We start from the raw sequence: 14,469 nt of genomic DNA, 5'->3' as shown, positions 1-14,469 counted from the left end.
TGGATTCAAAAATTATAACCGCAATGGAAAACTCACTAGAATGACTCAACAAAAGATTGGGCCAGGCAGGGTGGCTCATGTCTGAAATCCCAGCACTTTGGGAGGCCAAGGCAGGTGAATCACCTGAGGTCAGGAGTTCAAGACCAGCCTGACCAACGTGGTGAAACCCCGTCTCTACTAAAAATACAAAAAAATTAGCTGAGTGTGGTAGCACACGCACCTGTAATCCCAGCTACTCTGGAGGCTGAGGCAAGAGAATTGCATGAACCTGGGAGGCAGAGGTTGCAGTGAGCTGAGATAGTGCCATTGCACTCCAGCCTGGGCAACAAGAGAGAAACTCCATCTCAAAAAAAAAAAAAAAAAAAAAAGAAAGAAAAGAAAAGAAAGGTTGTAGCTGGCAAAATAATCAGTAAACTTAAAGATGGATCAATAGAGATTAAGTAATCTAAAGAACAGAGAGAAATAAGAGTGATGAAAAATGAAGAAATGCTCAAAAAAATGAGGAACACCATTAACTACACCAATATATTCATAACAGAAGTACCAGAAGGAGTGGAGAAATATCAAGTAGCAGAAAAAATATTCAAACAAATGAATGGCTATGCTCACCTTGCAACACATATACTAAAACTGGAACAATACCAAGATTAGCGCAGCAGCTACACAAGAATGACACACAAGTTCATGAAGTGTTGCATTAAACAAAAAAAAAAAAAAAAAAAAAAAGAGGCCAAAAACTCGCACATCTGTTGACGAAGAGAAAATCTTGAAAGCATCAAGAGAAATACAACTTCTCACATGAAGGGAATGTCGTAAGATTAACATATGGCTTCTCATCAGAGACTACGTAGAGGCCAGAAGGAGGCAGGATGACATATTCAGTGACTGAAAAAAAAATTTTTTTTTTTTTTGCAATGAAATACCTTTTATTCATACAGGAAATTATTTCTTTGATCTTCACCACAATACTGGTGGAGTTGTTGGGGGGAGGTGGGGAAAATATTGTGTTCCCAGTTGTCAAATAAAGAAGCTAAGGCTTACAGAATTTGACCTGGGGTCACACAGCTATTTTTTTTTAATTTTATTATTATTATACTTTAAGTTTTTGGGTACATGTGCACAACGTGCAGGTTTGTTATATACGTATACATGTGCCATGTTGGTGTGCTGCACCCATTAACTCGTCATTTAGCATTAGGTATATCTCCTAATGCTATCCCTCCCCACTCCCCCTACCCCACAACAGTCCCTGGTGTGTGATGTTTCCCTTCCTGTGTCCATGTGTTCTTATTGTTCAATTCCCACCTGTGAGTGAGAACATGCTGTGTTTGGTTTTTTGTATTGTGATAGTTTGCTGAGAATGATGGTTTCCAGCTTTTTTAATAACCTGTCGCCTAAAATAGCAGAACTATTTGCAAAACAGAGGGTGAAAATTAAAAATCCTCAAATTAAAAAACAAATAGAAACCAAAAAAACTTGAGAATCCATTGCAAGTACACTAACCATAAAAGAAAGAAAAGAAGTTCTTTAGGGTGAAAACAAGTGATTTCAAACACTAGTTCAAATCCACAATTATTGTGGGTAAAAGCAATGATACGAGAGAGTAAAAAAGGCACATTTTTTCTCCTTTCTTTTCCTACCCAATCTAATAAGCAAATATGTATAAGTCAATGTTTATAACTGTATTGTTGGACCTATAACATATAAAAATGCAATGTATTTAACAATAAGACAGGCCAGGCACAGTGGCTCATGCCAGTAATCCCAACACTTTGGGAGGCTGAAGCAGGAGAATCACTTAAGCCCAGGACTTCAAGATCAGCTTAGGCAACATACTGAGACACCATCTCTAAAAAATAATTTGTTTAATAAGCTGGGCACAGTGGTGCACACCTATAGTCTCAGCTATTCAGGAGGCTGAGGTGGGAGTATTGTTTGAGCCCAGGAAGTTGAGGCTGCAATGAGCTGGGATCCTACCACGGCACTCCAGCCTCGATGACTCAGAGAGACCTTGTTTCAAAAATAAATAAATAAATACATTGATAAACAAGGAAACAAATAACAAAGCAAAAAAAAAAAAGAATAAAGCAAAAAAATAGAGTGGCTGGGTGTGGTGGCTCACACCTATAATCCCAGCACTTTGGGAGGCCAAGGCAGGCAGATCACCTGTGGTCAGGAGTTCAAGACCAGCCTGGCTAACATGGCAAAACCCCATCTCTACTAAAAACACAAAAATTAGCTGTGGTGGCACATGCCTGTAATCCCAGCTACTCGGGAGGCTGAGACAGGAGAATCGCTTGAACCCAGGAGGCAGGAGGTTACAGTGAGCCCAGATGGTGCCACTGCACTCCAGCCTGGGCAACAAAGCGAGACTCCCAGGGGAAAAAAAAAAAAGACAGAGGAACAAATCTGTGCCAGAGTAAGGAAATTACACTAGATGGTAACTCTGAATCCACACAAACAAATGAATTGAAGCAGAAATGATGAATAAGAAGGTTAGTATAACAAACTCTACGAATAGATACTTCCTATCTTTCTTTCAGCTTCTTTAAAAGACATCAACGCATGAACACAGGGAGGGGAACAACACACACTGGGGCCTGTTGAGGTGTAGGGGCAAGGGGAGGAAACTTAAGAAGATGGGTCAACCACCATGGAACACATATACCTATATAACAAACCTCCACATTCTGCACATGTATCACAGAACTTAAAGTAAAAAAAAAAAAAGCAACAACAAAAAAAAGCCATCAAATGACATAAAGTAACAATTACAGGTTGAGTATCCCTTATCTGAAATGCTTGGCATCAAAAGTGCTTCTCACTTTAGATTTTTTCCAAATTTTGGAATGTTTACATTATACTTACTGGTTGAGCTTCCCAAATCCAGAAATCTAAAATCTGAAATGCTCCAACAAGCATTTCCTTCGAGCATGTTGAGCATGTTGGCACTCAGTTTCAGATTTGGGAGCATTTGAGATTTTCGGATTTGGGATGCTCAGCCTGCATACAATGTACTGTTGGGTTTTAAATATATATGTAATATATATAAAAATAACAAATAGAGAAGAGAAAATAGAGATACATATAAGTAATGTTTCTGTATTTTACTAGAGTTAAGGAAGCAGAAATCTGAAGTAGATTTTGATAAGGCAAGACTTATTAGGTAAGTTCTAGAGCAACCACTAGGTAAATAAATTTTCAAAGGGACATCGTAATTTTAAAAATTAAAATGTTATACTAAAATATATTCATTTCATGTTGTATACACATAAACATAGAGAGTGGAATGAGAGACACTGGACACTTGGAGGGGTGGGGAGGAGGGTGAAGGATAAGAAATTACTTGATGGGTGCTATTCTGCTGATGGCCACACTAAAAGCCCAGACTTCACCTCTATGTGCTATGCCTGGGTAACAAAACTGCACTTGTACCCTCGAAACCTATAAAAATAATAAAATAAAATATATTCATGTCATGTAAAAGAAAGCAAAAGTAAAAGGAATAGAGTACCAAAAAAGCAGGAGACCGAAAACAAAAATGGCAGAGGTAAAACCAACTACAGATGCTCCTTGACTTACGATCAAGTTACATCCTGATAATAGTCAAATTAGTTGAAAATATTGTTTTTCCACTTAAAATGGAAATACATTCTAGTAAGGACAGAAAAAATAGTAAGTTGAACCTCTGTAAATCCTAAACATACAAAGGGGTTTCAACCCAAAAAACCTATTGAAAAGTTAAAAAATCATAAGTCAAACCATTTTAAGTCAGGAACCATCTGCATAGCAATAACAATAGGAAAAAGGGAATGATTTGAAAATCCAATCAAAAAGCAACAATTCTCAGGTTGTCAAAAGTGTGAAAATCCAAACATGTGCTGTCTATAAGAGATAGATACAAACAGGTTGAAAATTTGAAAACAGAAAAAGATATATCCGGCACATGGCACCTATAAGGCTGGAGTAGCTATCCTAATATCACACAAAATACACTTTAATACAAAAATTTTACTAAGGATAAAGAGGGGAATTTTATTAATATAACAATAAAAGGGTCAATCAATAAAGGAGACATAACAATTCTAAGCATATGTACTACTAACAGAGCCTCAAAGTATGTGTAGCAAAAACTGACAGAATTAAAAGAAAAAAATATACAAGTATACAATACTTATTGCAAACTGTAATATCCCATTTTCAATAATGGTTAGGACAATTGGGCACAATATAAACATGGAAACAGAAGATATAGATGACACTCTAAAGCAACCAGATCTAAGAGATATAGACAGAACATTCCACTCGAACAGTGGAGCAGGTATTCTTCAAAAGTACACATGAAACATTCCCCAGAATAAATTTAAAATGATTCTCTGACCACAGTCAAAATTACAAATCAGTAAGACAAAGGAATTTTTAGAATGCACAAACATGCAAAAATTATATAACACATTCCGAAGTTAAAAAAAAAAAGTTAAAGAAGCAATAAGAAGGGAAATTAGAAAAAATGCTTTGAGAGAAAAATGAAGACATACTCAAACTTATGGAACACAGATAAAGCAATCCTTAGAGATTTGTAGCTGTAATAACCATATTTAAAAAGATCTCAAATCAGTAAACTAATTTTCCACCTTAAAACACTTGGACAGGAGCAGCAATACAAAACCAAATCAAGCAGAAGGCAGGAAAGCAGAAAGATTATAGAGTAAAAATTAATGAACTAGAGAACAGAAAAACAATAGCTGATTCCTGGAAAAGATCAACAAAATATACAAACCTCTAGCTAGACTGACCTTGAAAAAGAAAAAAAGAGAGAGAAGGTTCAAATTACTAAAAGTAGGGATTAAAGATGTATTACTAGTACTCTTACAGAAATAAAAATAATTACAAAGAATGGTATGAACAATGTATGCCAACAAATTATTTAACTTCAACAAAATGGAAAAATCCATAAAACAAAAACAACTAAAACCAACTCAAGTAGAAAAAGAAAAATCTGAAAAGACCTATACAAGTAAAAAGATTGAAGTTGTAAATTTAAAACTCCCCATTACAGGTGGGATGCAGTGGCTCATGCCTGTAATCCTACCACTTTGGAAGGCCAAGGCAGGTGGATCACTTGAACTCAGGACTTTAAGACCAGCCCAGGAACATGGTGAAACCCCATCTCTACAAAAAAAAATACAAAAAATTAGCTGGGTGTGCTGGCATATGCCTGTAGTCCCAGCTACTTGGGAGGCTGAGGTGGGAAAATTGCCTGAGCCTGGGAAGTCAGGCTGCAGTGAGCCACGACTGCACCACTGCACTCCAGCCTGGGCAATATAGTGAGGCCCTGTCTCAAAAAAGACAAAAAACAGACAAGAAAACTTCCCATTACAAAAAAAAAAAAAAACCCAGATCCATAAGGGTTCACTGGAGAATTTTATCAAACATTAAAAAAGAATTATCAATTACTCAAAAACTCCAAGAAAATAAGAAGAAACACTTGCCAGCTCATTCTATGATCCCAATACTACTACTCTGGTACCAAAATCAGACATGAAAAAACTACAAATGCATGTGTCATGATTACAGACCTATAAATCCTCAACAAAATACTAGCAAATTTCATCCAGTAGTATATAAAAAGGATTACATACAATTATCAAGTGTGATTTATCCTAGTAATTCAAGTTTGGTTTATCATTTGAAAATCAATTAATACACCACGTAAGTAGAAAAGAAACAATAACCACATGATCATCTCAGTATACAGAGAAAAAGCATTTAACACAATCCAATGACCATCTTCTCTATAAAAACAATCAGCAAATCAGGAATAGAGTTAAACTTCCTCAGCCTGATTAAAGGCATCTACAAAAAGTCCACCACTAACATCATACTAAATAATGAAAGGTACAGTGATTTTACTCTAAGAACAAAAAGAAGACAAGAATGTCCTCTTGCTGGTTACACATCACACAGGAGATTCTAGTCAAGAAAAGCAAGGGGAAGGGGAATTTAGATTGAAAACAAAAGTGTAACTATCTGTATTTGCAGTTGACTACTCATGCATATAGAAAATCTTAAAGAATCTGCTGAAACACTATTAAAACTAATAAAAGAGTTCAACAATGTTGCAGGGTGCAAGTTCACTAACAACAAACAAATCATAAATGAAAATTTAAAAATAATTCTGGCCGGGCATAATGTCTCAAGCCTGTAATCCCAGCACTTTGGGATGCCGAGGTGGCTGGATCACCTGATGTCAGGAGGTTGAGACCAGCCCAGCCAACATGGGGAAACCTCATCTATACTAAAAATACAAAAAAGTTATCCAGGCGTGGTGGCATGTGCCTGTAGTCCCAGCTACTTGGGAGGCTGAGACGCAGTGAGCCGAGATCGCACCATTGCACTCCACCCTGGGCAGTAAGAGCAAAACTCTGTCTCAAATAAGTAAATAAATAAAATAAATTCCATTTACAATAGCATCAAAAAGAATAAAATACTTATAACTTTAATCAAGAAAATACAGAGCTTATAGTCTGAAAACCACAAAACAATGATGGAAGAAATTAAAGACAGCCTAAATAAATGGAAAGGCACTGAACAGTGTTCATATGGTTAAGATGGCAATAACTGCCAAAATTAATACCTAAACTCAACACAATCCCTACCAAAATCCCATCTGCCTTTTTGGAGAAACTAACAAGCTGGTCTAAAATTTCATGTGGAAATTTAGGGAACTGAATATAATCAAAACAATCTTAAAAAAGAAGTAGAAAGTTAGAAGACACACTTCTCAATTTGAAAATTTGCTACAAAATTACAATAATCAAGATGGTATGATACTGGCATAGAGGAAAACATATGAAATAAAATTGAGAGTTCACAAATAAACACTACTATATATTATGTTCAGTTAATTTTCAACAATGATGCCAACACAATTTAATGTTGAAAAATCACCTTTTCGGCTGGGCACAGTAGTTCACACCTGTAATCCTAGCACTTTGGGAGGCTGAGGCAGGCAGATCACAAGGTCAGGAGTTCAAGACCAGTCTGGACAATATGGTGAAACTCCACCTCTACTAAAAATACAAAGACATTAGCCAAGCATGGTGGCGCATGCCTGTAATCCCAGCTACTCAGGAGGCTGAGGCAGGAGACTTGCGTGAACCCAGGGGCAGAGGTTGCAGTGAGCCAAGATCATGCCACTGCCCACCAGCCTGGGCGTCAGAGACTTCCTCTCAAAAAAAAAAGAAAAAAGAAAAATTACCTTTTCAAGAAATGATGCTGAGACAACTGAATATTTGTATACAAAACAATCAAAATTATTCCTTTCCTCACACCATATACAAAAACTAATTGAAAATGGATCACAGGTCTACATTTAAAAGCCATTACTTAAAGAAAATACAGGAGTGGATCTTCATGCCCTGGGGATAGACAAAGCCCTCTTAGATAAAGTACCAAAAATACAAGCAACAAAAGAAAAAACAAATTAGACTTCATGGAATGAAAAACTCTTTTGCTACCAAGAACAAAGTAAAGACAATAAAATGACAACCCACAAATGGGAGAAAAATATTGGCTAATAATGTATGTAATTAGGGACTGCTAAACAGAATATGGAAAAAACTCTTACAACTCAACAATAAAAGGACAAATAACACAACTACATAATGAAAAAAGGAACTGATTTTTCTATATTAAGCTTCTATCCTCCAACTTTGCTATAAAGACTTAATAGTTTTGGGAGTTCTCTAGAATTTTCTCCTTAGGCAATCATGCCTGTATGAAGAAAGTTTTATTTCTTCCTTTCCCATCTGTATGCCTCTTATTTTGTTGTCTTATGGCATTACCTACCATTTCCAATGAGATGTTGAGTAAGAGTGAAGAGACAGGACATCTTGTTTCCTTATCTTAGGGAGAAACTATCCAGTGTTTCACCACTAAGTATGCTCTTAGCAGTAGGTTTCTTGTAGATTTTTTTTTTACCAAGTTGAGGAAGTTCCTCTCTATTCCTAGTTTGCTCGGTTTTATCATGAATGGGTGTTGGATTTTATCAAATGCTTCTTGTCCATCAATTGACATGATATGGTTTTCTTCTGCAGCCTGTTGATGTGGCGGGTTACAGATTTTTTATTTATTTATTTATTTTTTTTGAGACAGAGTCTTGCTCTATCACCCAGGCTGAAGTGCAATGGTGCAATCTCAGCTCACTGCAACCTCTGCGTTCCAGGTTCTAAGCGATTCTCCTGCCTCAGCCTTCAGAGGAGCTGGGATTACAGGAGCATTCCACCACGCCCAGCTTATTTAGTATTTTTAGTAGACAGGGTTTTACCACGTTGGCCAGGCTGGTCTCAAACTCCTGACATCAGGTAATCCATCTGCGTCAGCATCCCAAAGTGCTAGGATTACAGGCATAAGCCAACGTACCCGGCCACATTAATTGATTTCCAAACTCTGACCAGCCTTGAGTGGTCACAGCATCTAATTATTTTCATACAATGTTGCATTCTATTTGGATTTTTGCATCTATATTTATGAGGGATATTAGTGTGTGGTTTTTCTTCTTTGCAAGGTCTTCATATGCTTTTAAGATTAGAGAAAAAACAGCCTTTTACAAAAGTGTTAAGAAGGTTCCCTTTGCATCTCTTCTCTGAAAGACACTGTAGAGAACTTTGGGAGGCCTATGCAGGCACATCACTTGAGGTCAGGAGCTTCAGACCAGCCTGGCCAACATGGTGAAACCCCATCTCTACTAAAAATACAAAAAATTAGCTGGGCGTAGTGGTACATAGCTGCAATCCCAGCTACTCGGGAGGCTGAGGCAGGAGAATCGCTTGAACCTGGGAGGTGAAGTTGCAGTGAGCCAAGATCGCGCCACTGTACTCCAGCCTGAGCGACAGAGTAAGATTCTGTCTCAAAAAAACAACTGTCGGCCAGGTGCGGTGGTTCACACCTGTAATCTCAGCACTTTGGGAGGCTGAGGTGCCGGATAACCTGAGGTCAGGAGTTTGAGACCAGCCTGGCCAACATGGTGAAAATATAAAAACAGCTGGGTGTGGTGGCATGCGCCTGTAATCCCAACTATTCAGGAGGCTGTGTAATCCCAGCTACTAAGGAGGCTGAGGCAGGAGAACTGGCTTGAACCCGGGAGGCAGAGGTTGCAGTGAGCCAAGACCTTGCCACTGCACTCCAGCGTGGGCAACAGAGCAAGACTCCATCTCAAAAAAAGTAAAAAAAATTGTCAGGAATGTTGCACAATCCTGCAAATACACTAACAATGATTGATTTATACACGTAAAATTGGTGAAGAGTACAGTATGTGAATTATATCTCATATAATTCTCAAGAATATTGTTTCTTATATACATGTTTCGTGGTGTATAAATAACACACAACTGATATTATGTATTGTTCTTACAGCCAACCACCTCACTAAACTAACTTTTTTTAGTAATTTGAATCACTTCTGTGTAACATTTACTTTTGCTTGTACAGATAATCAAATTGTCTGCACACAAAATGACAATTTGACTTCCCAACCCTTGTTTTATTATTTTTTTATTGTCTGTGTAATGGACAACAGTAGATCCTCTATGAGATTCAGTAAAACTGGCGATACAAGAGATCCAGCATCTCTCATATAGAAAGTGTGCTGTGATTTTTCAACAAATATTGTACAATATGTTTTTGTCCATTACCTTTATTTTATTTTATTTTATTTTGTAAGATGGAATCTCGCTGTGTTGCCAGGCTGGAGTGCCGTGGCGCCATCTCAGCTCAGTGCAACCTCCGCCTCCCGGGTTCAAGCAGTTCTCCTGCCTCAGCCTCCCGAGTAGCTGGGACTACAGGAGTACACCATCACGCCTGGCTAATTTTTTGTATTTTAGTAGAGATGGGGTTTCACCATGTTGGCCAGGATGGTCTCCATCTCCTGACCTCATGATCTGCCCGCCTCAGCCTCCCAAAGTGCTGGAGTTATAGGCGTGAGCCACCGCACTCGGCCTATTACCTTTATTAAAGATTAAGAAGCTGAATTATTTATAGTTGGCAGGCAATTTACAAAACTTTTTATTTGGAGACAATTCTTTTTTTTTTTCTCTTTTTTTTTTTTTTTTTTTGAGGCAAGGTCTCACTCTGTCACCCAGGCTGGAGTCGAATGGTGCCATCACAGCTTACTGCAGCCTTGACCTCCTGGGCTCAAGCGATCCTCCTACCTCAGCCTCCCAAGTAGCTGGGACTGCAGGCACGCACCACCACACCTGGCTAATGTCTTTACTTTTTGTAGAGATGGGTTTTCACCATGTTGCCCAGGTTGGTCTCAAACTCCTGAGCTCAAGTGATCCACCCCCCTTGGCCTCCCAAAATGCTGAGATTACAGGCATATGCCACCACACCTAGCCTGGAGACAATTCTTAAACTGACATGCAGCTGGAAGAAATAATGAGAAGATTCTATATACCCCTCACCCAGTTTTCTCCATGGTAACAATTTGCAGAACTATAGTTCAATATCAGCCAAGAACTGACATTGATTCATTCAATCAACCTTATTCAGATTTCACAAGTTTCACATGCATTAGTTGTGTATATTTAGTTCTATAAATTTTGCCACAGGTATAGATTTTTGTGAAAATCACAACATTGGTGATACAGAACAGTCCCATCACAAGGATGCCACACATGGTAACTACAGCCATCTCCCACCCTCTCTGCCTTCCTAACACTGGCAACCATGAATCAGTTCTCCATCTCTATGTTGTCATTTCAAAAGTGTTATACAAATAAAATCATGAGGTATTATGATAAACAGCCTAACTGCATTTGTGGTAATTGGCTGCTAATAGATTTCAAATCCCACCCATCTCCCCTCTTACCCTACATTTGGGCAAGCCAATAGTAAAGCCTAGGTGGTCACTCCCTCAATGCCAGTAGGAAACTCAAACCACACAAACTCCATCCCTTTTGTGTGCGCTTACCCCACCCCAAATTCCTACTGACAAGCAGCCATTCTTCTCCCTTCTTTCTCAACCCACATTTAGATCTGCTTAGGAGCCTTCTCTAGTCTCCCTAGAAACCTGTCTCTATAACTAATAAACTCCTTTTTACACTCTTAATATCATTACCAGTTTTGATATCCAAACCAAACGTTGGGGGTAGGAGGGTTCACCCCAACTCTATGGGGTGGACCAGAACAAATATGTAAATTTTTGAGATTGAGTTTTTTAAAACTCAGCTTAATCTCTTGAGATTCATCCATAATGTTACATGTATTGGTCATTCATTCCATTTTAATACTGGGTAGCACTTCATGGTATGGACACACCACACATTATCCATTCAAGAACATCTGGATTATTCAGGTTTGGGCTATTACCCATAAAACTGCTATGAAATTTTTTTGATGGAACATAAGTTTTTATTTCTCAAGGATAAATGTCTAACAGTGCAACTAGTGATTGACATGCTAAGTTTGTTTTTAGTTTTAAATGGAACTGACAAACTATTTTCTAGAATGACTGTAGCATTTTACATGCCATCAAAAACGTATGAACATTTCAGTTCCTCTAAATCCTCACCAGCACTTGTATTATCACTTTTATAAGGCAGGTCAAATAAGAGCATGATAAAAACATCTTTCAGTATAACGTGTCTGGGTGTAAGTCTCTTTGCATTTATCCTCCTATGAGTTTGTTGAGCTTCTTGGATGAATATATTAGTGTTCTTCAACAAATTGTGGGTGTTTCTATAATTCTTCAAAAAATTTTTCTTTCCCTTTCTGTTCTCTCACATTGATACTCCCATTTGTATATGCTGGTGCACCTAATGATATCCGTTTCCCAAGGTTTTGTTCATTTTTCATTATTTTACTGGCTCTTCCTCAAATTACACAATATACACTGATCTGCACCAGACAACCCCGTTTCTGCCAACTTAAATGGCAGAAACCATATTATTGTGTTGCCTGTTGTTAGTCCTGTGCATGGGTCACATTTTTCCCGTTTCTTTGCAGATCTCATTTTGTTGTTCTTCTTGAGTGGACAACAGGTCCATGTTGTTGAGTGACATAACCAAATGGTGGAGTACACAGCTCCAAACTGTCTCCCCACAGAAACACCAACAAACAAGAACTATAAAAACCAACCTTGTTAGAACTCTGGAAAACAAAGGTTTACAGTAACCAAGTGAATGCCAAATCAGGAAAAAGGCAACTTCAAATGGTGGGAAAGTTTTGTGGCATTTTTACTTTACAAGAGATCCTCATTAATATTAGGAGCTGATATCTCCTTAGAAATCAATTGAAGGCCTGAAGACAGATGGATGACATACATAAATTGCTGTAAGAAAAAAACTATCATCTGAGAATTCTCTAGCTGGTAAAACAGTCCTTCAAAATGAAAGAGAAATGGAGTTAATCCCAGATAAACAAATGCTGAAGAGTTTGTTACTACTAAGCCTGCTATACAGGAAGCACTAAAGGGTGTCTTTCAAGATGAAATAAAAACAAACTAGACTCAAATCTGGAGGAAAAAATAAAGATTTCCAATAAAGTTAACTATATAGACAAATATAAAAGCCAGGGTCACTGTATGTTTGCTTTGTAACTCCATTTTTTTACTTCCTGCGGGACTTAAAAGATAAATGGATAAGAACTAAATATAAATTTACATTATGGGTACACAATGTATAAAGACGTAATGTGTGAAAACAACATAAAGGGGATGAGTAAGGTGCTAGGTAGAAGCAAGGTCTTCATATGACATTGAAGTTACGAGGGAATTAATTTAAACTAGATTTTCATGAATTTAGAATGTGAAAGCAATCCCCATGGTTAACTACAAAGGCAATATCTAAAAAATATACACAGAAGGAATTGAGAAGGGAATAAAGAAGGGAATAAAAATGATTCACTATAAAAATCAGTCCAGGCATGGTGGGCTCATGCCTGTAATTCCAGCACTTTGGGAGGCCGAGACGGGTGGATCACTTGAAGCCAGGAGCTCAAGACCAGCCTGGCCAACACAGCAAAACTCCATCTCTACTAAAGACACAAAAATTAGCTGGGTGTGGTGGCACATGCCTGTAGTCCCAGCTACTTGGGAGGCTGAGGCATGAGAATCACTTGAACCCAGGAGAAGGAGGTTGCAGTGAGCCAAGATCGTACCACTGCACCCCAGCCTGGGCAACAGAGCAAGACTTTTGTCTCGAAAAAAAAAAAAAATCAACAAAACACAAAGAAGACAGTAATAAAGGGAATATGAGACCAAAGAAGGTATACAACATACAGAAAACAAAATGCAGTATGGCAGAAGCGCTTCCTTGTTGGTGATTAGTTTAAATGATAATTGACTGAATGTACCAATCAGAAGGCAGAGGCTGGCAGAATGGATTTTATTTTATTTTATTTTATTTATTTATTTATTTATTTTAGACAGGATCTTGCTCTGTCACCTAGGCTGGAGTGCAGTGACACAAACATGACTCACTGCAGCCTTGACTTCCTGGGCTCAAGGGATCCTCCTCCCTCATCCTTCCAAGTAGCTGGAACCACAAGCGCACACCACCACACCCAACTATTTATTTTTTATTTTTTTGTAGAAACAGAGTCTCACTTTGTAGACCAGGCTAGTCTCCAACTCCTGGGCTCAAGAGATCCTCCCAAAGTGCTGGGATTACAGGTGTGAACCACCCAGCTTCAGAATAGATTTTTTAAAAACATGATCAAACTACACATTGTCCAAAACAAACTGACTTTAGATCCAAAGACACAAATAAATTAAAACTGAAAGGCTGATAAAAGATGTTCCATGAAAATAGCCACCAAAAGGGAACTGGGGTGGCTATACTAATTTCACCCAAAATAGATTAAGTCATAAGCTGTTACAAGGGACAAAGAAGGATACTATATATGAATAAAGGGTCGTTCCATCAATAAGATATAAAAATTATAACTATGTGTGTACCAAGCAGCATCCTGAAACATGTAAAGCAAACACTGACAGAATGCAAGGGAGAAACTGACAGTTCTTACAGTTAATAGTTTTAGACTGAGGCTGGGCATAGTGGATAGCACCTGTAATCCCAGAGGTTTGGGAGGCCAAGGTGGATCACTTGATGCCAGGAGTCCAAGATCAGCATGAGCAACATGCCGTTTCCACCAAAAAAAAAAAAAAGATAGCTGGGCATAGTGGGCATGGTGGTATACAGCTGTAGTCCCCTCAGTAGGAGGAATGGGGAGGATCACTTGAGCCTGGAAGTTCAAGGCTGCAGTGAGTCATAATTGTACCACTGCACTACAGCCTGGGCAAGAGTGAGACTCTGTCTCTTAAAAAAAAAAAATACAAATGCAAATGAATAAATGAATGAATGAATGATGCATATGAATACAGATACAAAGCTATACACACACACACACACACACACACACACACACACAAATTCCAGTAAAATATATTTAATGGTATATTAAGAGGAC

At 38.1% G+C, this 14,469-nt stretch overlaps 1 protein-coding gene across 32 annotated transcripts in view; it reads right to left on the bottom strand.

Annotated features, from left to right (window-relative positions):
- ZNF33A (zinc finger protein 33A) overlaps positions 1-14,469 on the bottom strand; it is a 45,067-nt gene that overhangs the window by 13,534 nt on the left and 17,064 nt on the right. Inside the window, exon 1 of one of the 32 annotated variants that reach the window (XM_063781683.1) lies at positions 6,952-7,070. The exons of the other annotated variants lie outside the window; for them this stretch is intronic. The gene's annotated coding sequence lies outside the window, so the exon portion shown is untranslated. Of the gene's footprint in view, positions 1-6,951; positions 7,071-14,469 lie in introns of those variants that run through there. 32 annotated transcript variants of the gene reach the window in all.

Source organism: Pan troglodytes, chromosome 8 (assembly GCF_028858775.2).
Source record: "Pan troglodytes isolate AG18354 chromosome 8, NHGRI_mPanTro3-v2.0_pri, whole genome shotgun sequence".
In the NCBI taxonomy this organism is placed as follows: domain Eukaryota; kingdom Metazoa; phylum Chordata; class Mammalia; order Primates; family Hominidae; genus Pan; species Pan troglodytes.
Note: the sequence above shows the minus strand (reverse complement) of the source record. Positions and strands in the feature narration are given on the sequence as shown.